Genomic DNA, 11,666 nt, shown 5'->3' with positions numbered 1-11,666 from the left:
CTTCCTTCCTTCCCCTTTCTTCCTTTATTGCTCTCTCTCTCTTCTTTTATTCTTTTAAAATATACTACAATAAATTTCAAACATTATAGCATTACATCTTGTTTTTGACACTCTGAGAAGAAGGACAGACTTCCACCCAAAATTTGATCCAGATGTTAATAATGATAATGGTACAGACACATCCACACACACACACACACACACCCCCAAACACCCCAAGACAGTATGAAAATGTTTATTACTAACAGGATAAAGCATTCTGTGGACAAGGCACACTTTCCAAGCTGGTCTGAAAATGGTTTGAGAGAGTAAGAAAAGAGACTAGCTTGGGAATGTCATTGTGTTTAAGAATTGGGGGTGAGGTGAGGGTCGCCAGGAATATTTAAGAAGCTTGAGTGTTTTGAATTTTCTACCAGCTGAAAGAGGAATACTCATACTTTCTTGTCAAGCTGCTTAATAGTGAGGCCTAAGAAGAGAAGGGAGCAGTGAGGTTTGTAAGATATGAGCAATCAAACATCAAAAAGTAGAGTCAGGCTGTTCTATATTCTAAATACTTCATTCCATAATAAAACTGCACCCTTTTGTCAGACAAAAACAGCATTAACACTATGTCATCTAATAGTCAGTCTATACTCAAATCTTTCCAGTTATCTCATTCTTCTTTACATTTGATTTGTTAAAAAGTCAGAGTTTCACAAGGTCTACAAATTGCATTTTAATGTTTTGTAAGACTGTTTTATTCTTGCATCTTCCTCTGTCTTTTATACTCATGTCATGAAATTGCTGCTGATGTCAGGTGTTGTAGAATGTCACATTTTATAAATTTTTCTCATTGTTTGGTTGTAGTGTCATTTGACTTACCCCTTTAATTCCATTATTTGTAAATTGCAGGTTACCTGTAGAGGCTTGATCATATTTGAGTTCAACATTATAGATAGAATATTACATAATACTTTACACCTGACACTGTATACTTTACATTTCATCAAATCATGAGGAATATGCTATCTGCTTATTCCATGTTAAAAGATTCTAAGACTAATTGCTGGTTCAAGAGGGGACAGTTAGCTATCCAAATTGCAATTTGAACTGTTTATTCTGCAATCTCCATGTAATCTGTGGGGTATAATTTAGTATAGTGTAAATATCCAGGTCCCCACACTACTCCACCAAAAGTGTTTCTTGATACAAGGTTTCCTGTCATCTTGATGTTAGTAAAACAATGGTCAAGTCTTATCTCAGCTGTTATTTAACCAAACCGTGACTTTTGGCACAGATTATTTCTCCTTTTTTCTTTCTTTCTTTTTTCTTTTTTTTTTTTTTTGAGACAGAGTCTTACTCTGTCGCCCAGGCTGGAGTGCAGTGGCCGGATCTCAGCTCACTGCAAGCTCTGCCTCCCGGGTTCACGCCATTCTCCTGCCTCAGCCTCCTGAGTAGCTGGGACTACAGGCGTCCGCCACCTCGTCCGGCTAGTTTTTTGTATTTTTTTTTTAGTAGAGATGGGGTTTCACCGTGTTAGCCAGGATGGTCTCGATCTCCTGACCTCGTGATCCGCCCGTCTCGGCCTCCCAAAGTGCTGGGATTACAGGCTTGAGCCACCGTGCCCGGCCTCTCCTTTTTTCTTGTAACAAATTCTACTTTTTGCTTTCAGAGCCCTATGCTTGTTTGATTCTTTGTTTCCCTCTCTGACCTCCCTGCAGAGGTAGTGCTAGTTTCTTCAGTTCTCCTTAACTTTTTTCTTTTCCTTTTTTTTTTTTTTTTTTTTTTTTTTTTTTTTTTTCTTTTTTGAGACAGTCTTGCTCTGTCTCCCAGGCTGGTGTACAGTGGCGCCATCTCGGCTCACTGCAAGCTCCGCCTCCCGGGTTCCCCCAATTCTCCTGCCTCAGCCTCCCGAGTAGCTGGGACTACAGGCGTCCACCGCCTCGCCCGGCTAATCTTTTGTATTTTTAGTAGAGACCAGGTTTCACTGTGTTAGCCAGGATGGTCTCAATCTCGTGATCTCGTGATCCTCCCACCTGGGCCTCCCAAAGTGTTGGGATTACAGGCGTGAGCCACTGCGCCCGGCCTCCTTTTTTTTTTTTTTTTTTTTTTGTGTGTGTGTGTGTGAGACAGAGTCTCACTCCCTCGCCCAGGCTGGAGTACAATGCCGCAATCTCTCAGCTCACTGCAACCTCCACCTCCTGGGTTCAAATGATTCTCCTGCCTCAGCCTCCGCAGTAGCTGGGGCTACAGGCACCCGCTACCATGCCTGGCTAATTTTTTGTATTTTAGTAGAGATGGGATTTTGCCGTTTTGGCCAGGCTGGTCTCGAACTCCTGACCTAGGGTGACCATCCGCCTCAGCCTCCCAAACTGCTGGGATTACAGACGTGAGACACCAGGCCCAGCTGTTTTCCTTAACTTGTAAACGTTGGAGAATACTAAAAGTTAGTCCTGGAGCTTCTTTTTTCTATTCTAGAGCAGTCAGTGGTCTCAACTGGAGATGACTGTGCTCCCATGGGACATTTGGCAATGTCTGGTGACATTTTGGTTACCACTGCTAGCATCGTGGGTAGAGGCCTGGGATGCTGCTCAACATCGCACGATGCAAAAGACAGTCTTCTAAAACAAAGAATTATCCACCCTTCCATAGCGATATTGCCAACATTGAGAAGTCATGATCCAGAATCATTTTTTGGTGATCTCCTTTACTTCCATGGCTTTAAATATTACTTAAAAGCTGATGGCCCAGGCATGGTGGCTCACACCTGTAACCCCAGTACTTTGGGATGCCAAGGCAGGCGGATCACCTGAGGTCAGGAGTTCAAGACGAGCCTGGCCAACATGGCAAAACCCCATCTTTACTAAAAATACAAAAATCAGCCAGGCATGGAGGTGTGTGCCTGTAATCCCAGCTACTCAGGAGGCTGAGGCAGGAGAATCGCTTTAACCTGGGAGGCGGAGCTTGCAGGGAGCGAACGTTGTGCCACTGCACTCCACCCTGGGTGACAGAGGGAGACTCCGTCACAAAAACAAACAAACAAACAAACAAACAAACAAACAAAAAGAGCTGCTAATTCCTATATTTAAGTCTTTCTTGAAATCAGACTCATGAATGTACTATCTATTCTTTGTCTCAACCTGGATGATGAATAAGTATTCAAAATTGAATATGTACACAGAGATTTCCCTATTCCCATCTCTTCCAAGGCATGACCACTGTCAGTAGAGGTCAAAATGTTTTAAAGCAAAAAAATAAAAAACATTCTCACAGAAATCCACGTGTGTTCTACCAGCATTTCCTGTTAGTTCAACCTTCAGAATATATCCAGAATCAAACCTATTTTTCTCACCCACACTGGTCCAAGCTGTCCTCATCTCTTGTTTATGTTAAGGCCATAGTCATTGTCTGGAATCCATTCTTTTGACTTCAAATATTTTAATTCAATCCCTCTTCTATGTAATTATTTCTAACTCATCTGGAACATTTCTAACTCTTAACAGCTTTCAAAACCTTATGTCATACGTATATTTATCTCATTTGTAATGTAACAGGCATGACTATCTTTTATACTGATTTTTTTGAGTGTGGATTTATATTACTTAAGTTATGTGCACAAAACAGAGTGTGGGGTGTAGTAAATGGTTAATAAGTTAGTATTTTCTTAACAGTGAATATGAAAGCAAGCTCTGCAATTTATATTTAAAAAATTCCACAACATAGAATTAAATTTTAAGGTCAAAGTATGCCTCTTCTGTTTTAGAAAGTGATGCATAAAAAATGTAAAATATTGTTACATTGGGTGGAATTATTACAAGTTGAATTTAGTACATATATATATTAAGAAAAAATTAGTCTAGTTCAACTCACAGATTGCAGTAATTGATTTTAACAGCCTATTATCAGCAACAAGATACTTTAGAGACTGGATATTTGTAGATGAACTGAATAGCATAGAAGTCACAAAGGTTTATTTGTGCTTACCAGTTAAAGCTGATCATGTGTAACGTTAATTAAATGTGGGGAAATGTGTTTTCTTAATGCTGCAGGGTAATTGGAAAAGATAAAAAGAACGTTTGATAATGAAATGTGCCTCTTTTCTTACCAAGAGACAAATGCAAAATGTTTTGAATCATATATTTAATAAGTTGCATTTATTTTAATAGAAAATGTGGCCTCAATGTGTCTTTAGCTATCAAAACACTAAGAGGACCTTATATCCTATTGAATATATTACATTCTGCTATCACTAATTATTTCTATCACTAGTATAATAGCTATTCTAATTAAGGTTATCGCTAGACTCAAATTATGCTTTTTGAAAAATACAGCTAAAATTCCTCATGATCACTCATTTAAAAAGTATCTCATTTTGACATCTGTGCCTCAAGCAAACTGATAAGATCTAAAATCAAAATATATTTACATTTTAAAAGATTGATTATAGGTAAAAAGCAGTTTAGGTGGAAATGTTTAAAGACATCATGTTGACTTACTTCTGTTCAAAGTAAACAGGTGTTTTTTTCAAAATGTAATACATTGACATGATCATTTACCACTATTTTATTATTTTAATATATTTGTTTTCACTGAATGTGAAAATACTAACAATCTTAATTTTTGTTATTCATGCTTTTAATCTTTCTCAGGCACAAGATTTAGACAATACAAGACATTTATTTTCATTTTCCTTTTACCTAAGAAAGCATCTTATGATGAATGTATTGATTATGGGCTCTAATTTCAAATAATTTTATCATGATCTATTAGTTTCTTAAGGCTGCTGTAATAAAATATCACCAACTGGGTGACTTAAAACAACACAGATTTTTCTCTCTCCTAGTTCAGGAAGTCAAAACTATGAAATCAAGGTGTCAGTAGGGGTAGTTTCTTCTGGAAACTCTGAGGGAGAATCTGTTCCATGCCTGTCTTCTAAATTCTAGTGATTTTCAGCAGTCTTTGGAATTCCTTGACTTGTAGATCATTCCAGTCTCTGCCTCCACGTTCACATGGCTTCCTCTGTGCATCTGTGTGTTTCCTAAGCTCCCCTTCCTTATAAGATTGCCTGAGTAGATTCAGGGCCTGCTGTAATCCAGTATAGCCTCATCTTAACCAATTATATCTGTAGTGACCTGATTTTTAAATAAGGTCACATTCTGAGGCTATGGGTAGACATAAACTTTGGGGACCATATTAAATTTGGGGGACACTATGCATTCCAGTACAATATGTTTTTTCCAAAATTCATCTCTGTCCCTTGTGCAAAATACCTTCACCCCAGCCCAACATCCCCTAAAATGGGAACATATGTTCAAAACCAACTAGCCCTGTCAGTCCATTTTCTACTAGCAGAACGCTCAGAGTCTGAGAGTCTTTCTTTCATTTTATTCAATATCTGTCTTCTTTAGTCCAATTTGGCAGTTTTTTAATTGGTATAACATTCTTAAAACCCTGCGGGCCATCTCTATGTGTCAAGGGGATCCATGTTATCAGACACAAAGATTCTCCATAGATCCTTCCTGGATGACCTCAACTATACTCCTAGCTTCTGATGAGATTGTTTATTGAATACACGAGTGTCCTAGTTTGTGTTGTGTTGCTATAAAAGAATACCTGTCACTGGGTGATTTATAAAGAAAAGAGGTTTATTTAGCTCACAGTTCTTCAGGCTGAGCTATTCAAGGTCATGTACCTGGCTTCTGCCAAGGGTTTCTGTACTGTGTCACCACATGAAAGAGGTCAAAGGAGAAGTGAACACTTAACAAAGGAAAACCTAAAGGATGTCCTGGCTTTATAATAACTTACTCTTGTGGGAACAAATCCATGCCTGTGAAAACTAATCTAGACTCATGAGAGTGAGAACTAATTACTGCAAAAACAGAAGCAAGGCATTCATTAGGGATCTGCCCCAATAACCCAAATGCCTCCCAATAGGCTTCACCTCTCAGTACCACCACATTAAAAATCAAATCTGAGTTTTGCTGAGGGCAAACATAGCACATCTGAACCATTGCACATACGTCACACACCTAATCTCTCCAGTAGAAGTTTCTCTAGCCATCCGTAGGTGTTTCCTCAAGAGCACACTATAACACCTTTTGCAATACAGGCTGAGAATTTTTCAAATGATCACGTTCTGGTTACTTTTTGCTTAGCATTTTCTTCTTAGTTTATTTCTTTCACCTTGCATTTTAATATAAGAAGCAAGCAGAATCTAAGACACACCTTCTATAATTTGCGTGGAAATCACCTCCACTAAACATAAAACTCATTTCTTACATCCAATATTGGAACACAATCTACTCAGTTTTTCCACTGCTCATTAACAAGGATCACTTTCCTCAAGTGTTTATTAATATTCTCTTCATTTCTATGTGAGACTTCACCAGAAACACCATTAACATTTATTTTTCTACCAATATTCTGTCCATGATGATATATGTACTCTTGAAAATGATAGAAGCTTTCTCTACAACTTTATTCACTTCTTTTTTTAAGTCCTTACCAGAATCTCCTTATTCGAATTTCTATCAGCCTCTTTGAGGCAACCTAGGCTTCTTAATCATACTTCTAAAAACTCCTCCAGCCTTTACCCATTAGTGAATTCCAAGACCATTTGCATAATATCAGGTATCTGTCTTAGCAGCACCCCACTTCCTGGTACCAAAATCAATATCAGCTACAGGGCTCCACAGAAACAATTAGAAATAAATATATAGATTTAGATTTGAATATGGATATAGATTGATATAAAGAAATTTATTTTAGAGAAATTGGCTCACACAATTGTCGGGGCTGACAAATCGGGTTGCTGAGCAAGCCAGCAATCCATCAACTCAGGCAGTAGTTGATACAGTGTTAAAGCAGTATAATTTTTCTTCTCAGGGAAAGCTCAATTTTTCTTGTAGTATCCTGTAATGATTGAATGAGTCCCACTCATATGATCAAGAGTAATCTCATTTACTTAAAGTCAACAGATTGTATATGTTAACCGCATCTATAAAATACTTTCACAAATTATTGTTTGATTAAATAACTGGGTAAAATAATCTAGCAAATTGATATAAAATTAACCATTACACATAATATTTAACTTTTACTCTTTTTAATGTACGTATTAAAGTTTATTGTAAAAGTATTCCATATTTGAATAAGTTGTTTTAGACAAACACATTTTCACATGACACCTATATTGAGGCAAGAAAATCTTCTAACATTAAAGCTACATAAGATATTATCGCTATTGTTTCTAGCATTGAAGTTGTTTAAAATATCATATTGTTTTGTCACCTATACTTTGACCTCAACTTACAACGCTTTGACTAAAAATTTTTCAACTTCATAATGGTTGCAAAAGTGATAAGCCTTCAGTATAAAGTGATCTGATATTCTACTAATGCTGGGCAGTGGTGGTGAGCCAAAACTCTAGTCAGCCTCATGATAATATTCTACCGTGTACTGTGGTACCAGGTGATTTTGCCAGCAGTAGGCTAATGTAAGCATTCTGAGTACATTTATGACAAGCTAGGCTACACTTTGGTGTTCAGTGGGTTAGGTACATTAAGTGCATTTTCAACTTACAACATTTTCAACTTATAATAGATTAATCAAGATGTAATTCCATCATAAGTCAAGAAGCATCTTATATATTTAGATTAATGTATTAGAAATTTAAACTAAATTAAACCTAAGAACTTTAGTGCATTTTGTCATTAACTTTGTTGTTGTTAATGGTCCCAATAGCTGTTCGCTGTAACAAGCTTTATTTCAGGATTCCTGCTAGCCCTAAGCTATTTAAGTTATTTTGGATACAAAATGGATTCATGAGAAGCTTAACTTTTATAACAAATATTGAAAGAGAAATAGTTGTTTCATAAATACTTACTCTACATATGTATTCTAACTAGTCTCTATGTATGTTCTGTGACATAAAATACAACCATTTCCTGAAGGCATCTAAAATTATGGAAGTTTCTGTTTAAAATTGAACTACTTAACTGGGAAGATATTGAGTAATAGAAAGTTATTCACTAACTGTGGCCTCTCATTTTGCAGAATTAAGAACACTTATTATTTTATTTAATACACATTCATGTGCAGACATTGCTTATAAAAATAAATTTTAGTGTGATTATGCATATGTTTCAAGTAATACATATCATTTGAAGCATTTTACAAAGTGCAAATAAGGAAACAATAAATGGATTTCCTTTTGACCTTGTTACTTTTCTAATTACTGTACCTGAATTGGTCATCCAAAGAGTAAATGTTAATCGTTTTGCAGATCAGGTGCCTCCATGCATTACATAAACTGCTTACTGTTTGGCAAATAAAATAGATGAGAAGTGCAAGGAGAGTTTCTAGAAGCGTGGCTGAACAGAGACATTATAGCAGCACTATTGTTGCATTTTAAATCACATTATGGTAAAATAAACATAATAAATAAGCATAAGGAATCACTAGACCTCTGAAGGAATATCAAATAATTCTCATAATTATGTTTGTTCCTTGTGAGTGGCTCTGATGGTATTATAATGCTTACATCAATATTTTGCTGTTAATAACTTTCATGTATTTATGTGGTCTCTTCATCAAAGGAACTAAAACATTCATAAATAACAAACATTTATTAAATTCCTGTGAAGGTCCTCAAGATGTTATGAACCCTTATATGGATATAGACGGAAGGGACAAGTGAGGGGACAATACATTAGTGTGGTTGTGTAAGTTGTCTCTAAGGAAAAAAAGAAAATGTGAAATATCTGACTGCACTGATAAGTCCACTCCACTTACAACCTGTCATTCTGGACAAGTTAACTCACTCTCTTACCTCAATTTTCACACTGCAATATGGGAATAATAACAATATTTACTTCTTAAAGCATAATGAAATCATTGAGATGATATAAATGAAACAATAATTTAGCTTGGAATAAAATCATCCTTAGATATTAGCTTCTAACTTTCAACATTCATAGAATTTATGTTTTGAAAAGATATTTTAAAACATCCTAAAACTTTTTCAAACTGAGATTTTCATTGTCTTCCTACTTGCCAATGTTATTCAAAGTGCTTGCTAAGCTCTCTTTGTATTGTAAGTCAGCACTCACAGCTATTTCAGAGAACTTCAAATAACAGCCTTAAATGAAGTCTACTTATTTTGACTATACTATTTTTATCCTGGTTCCCCTCCACCACTTTCTAGGTGCCCATTAAACTATTCCTTTGTACTAGGGAGAAGGAGTCATCGACTGAGATTAGGTACTCTCCTTTCCTCCCCTATCATGTCAAGACTTTATTCTTTTACCACCTGTATTTAAATTATCTCACAAATGATGCATGCTCTCAGACAATCTATTTCCTTTCTACTTATATCTGATGCTGGACCCCTGTCTGTGGTCTCAAATGGCGTGACCACTTTAGGATCTTCTGACTTACTCTTACTCTAATGGCCATTCCAAGTCATTTCAATATTCATTTAGGTAGCCCATTCCACTTCATGACATATCGAATAAATAAGTGCTATAGAAAATAATAAAGTAAGGGAAGAAGTATATCATGCAGGATGTGAACTAGAAGAAAAAAATCTAATTATTTTTTAAAAGAGGGAATTTAATGCAGGGAATTGATAACACAACTAGTGGAAGGGATGAGAGCCTAAATAGAAGACTGAGACACCACCAAGAGTTTTTATAGCAGCAAGACCATAGAGACAAAAGGAGCAGGGTGAATTATCACAGCAGAAGAGTCAAGTTTACTCAATGTATTTGTTCCCATGTTTGGCTGTAATAAATTATGGAAAACTTATTGGCTTAATTCAACAAATATTTATTATTTTACAATTCTGGAGTAATAAGTCTCAAATCAGTTTCATTAGATCTAAATCAAGGTATGGCAGTGCCATACTCCTTCCAGGAGTTCTAAGAGAAAGTTTATATTCTTGCCTCTTCCAGTTTCTAGAGCTACATTTTTGACTGGCAATCCCTTCCTCCATCTTCAAAACCTCAGCTAGCATCTTGCTTCAGTTATGACATTGCTTCCCTCTTCTGTGGAAAAATATCCATTCAGCCTCTCTCCTACAAGGACACTTGTGATTTAGGGCCCATCCAAATAATTGCAAATGATCTCTTTGTCTCAAGATTATTACCTTAGTTTCATGTGCAAAGCCCTGCCATATTGTTGACATTTACAGGTTCCAGGAATTAAGCCCTGGATTATTTTGAGTAGCCATTTTTCATTCTACCATAGTCTTTCCTTTAGTGTCCATATATTACTGTTTATTTCACATTCACAATGTATTCACCCCATCCCAAAATCACCAAATATCTTAACCTATTACATTATCATTCAGGTCCATTACCTCAATAGTCCTAACTCTCATTATCTAAGTCATCTATCCTAGAGCAAAATCCTTTACCCATTTGTAGACTTGGGAAATGAGAAAGCAAATAATGTGCCCCTAAAATACAATGGAGAAACAGGCATAAGACAATAATTATAGACATTCCCATTATAAATGACAGAAAACTAAAAGAAGAAAGGAGACTCCAGTCCTAAGTAATTTTGAAATCTTACTGTTTAGTAGAGTCTATCAGGTTTCAAGACCTGGCAGCAAACTTCTGTAAATTTTGGCTCCATTCTCCAACCACAGCTGCATTCTCTGGTTCCAGGATCCACCCTCTAGTCTTGAGGCTCTGCTCATGAATTATCCTCCTTTTCCTTTGAAAGGTGCACCTGTTTACTGCTGAGAAGTTTTATCCCTCTTTCCTGCTTATGGAAATTTGGGAGTCTGACAGCCTGCCTTTCTTTATTTTTTGTTTTCCTTTTTTTATTTTTTTCAGGACTAATTGGCAGTGTCTCTGCCAACATAACATCTCAAGTAACTTGTGGATCTCCTGTGTAAGTCATGTGGATTTATTCCTTTAAACAGGAGTGTCCTCCCAAGATATTTCCTGGATAATACCATCTTTATTTCTGGTTTCTCCTAAGATAGTTGAAAGGACTCACGAATCATATTCTTAATGTCTCTAAAGAGCCCTCTGTGTGAATGTATATGGTGATCTTTTAATACTGTGAAGCACTATTCAAAAGTTGTTTGGTCACGTCCTTGAATTTTCCTTTCAGGCATGCTTTTCGGATAGTGAATCTCCTAATTTTAGCATCTTTTGAAAGTTGAATAGCATTCGAATTTGTTGACCAAGCATGGTGGCTTATGCCTGTAGTCCCAACATTTTGGGAGGCCTAGACAACAGGTAGCCTGAGGTTAGGACTTTGAAACCAGCCTGGCCAATGTGGTAAAACCCTGTCTCTACTAAAAACATAGAAAAATCAGGTAGGTATGGTGGCATGTTCCTGTAATACCAGCTATTCAGGAGGCTGAGGCAGGAGGGAGGTGGAGGTTTGCAGTGAGCTGAGATAGCACTACTGAAGTCCAGCCTGGGCAACAGAGTGAGACTCTGTTTCAAAAAATAAAGAAATAAATAAAAGAATTTCTCAAGTCATCAACTTCTGGTTTATTTTGTTTAACAGTTCTTTCTTCAATGTATCTTTTCCTTTAACATTTTACTATAAGCAGCAAAAAGAAGCCAGGCTGCAACTTCAACATTTTGCTTAGAAATCGTCTAAATAGGCCGGGCGCGGTGGCTCAAGCCTGTAATCCCAGCACTTTGGGAGGCCGAGACGGGCGG

Source organism: Rhinopithecus bieti, unplaced genomic scaffold (assembly GCF_001698545.2).
Source record: "Rhinopithecus bieti isolate Rb0 unplaced genomic scaffold, ASM169854v2 scaffold_63725, whole genome shotgun sequence".
NCBI classification, from domain to species: Eukaryota; Metazoa; Chordata; class Mammalia; order Primates; family Cercopithecidae; genus Rhinopithecus; species Rhinopithecus bieti.
The sequence above is the reverse complement of the archived record's forward strand: the minus strand, read 5'-3'. Positions refer to the sequence as shown.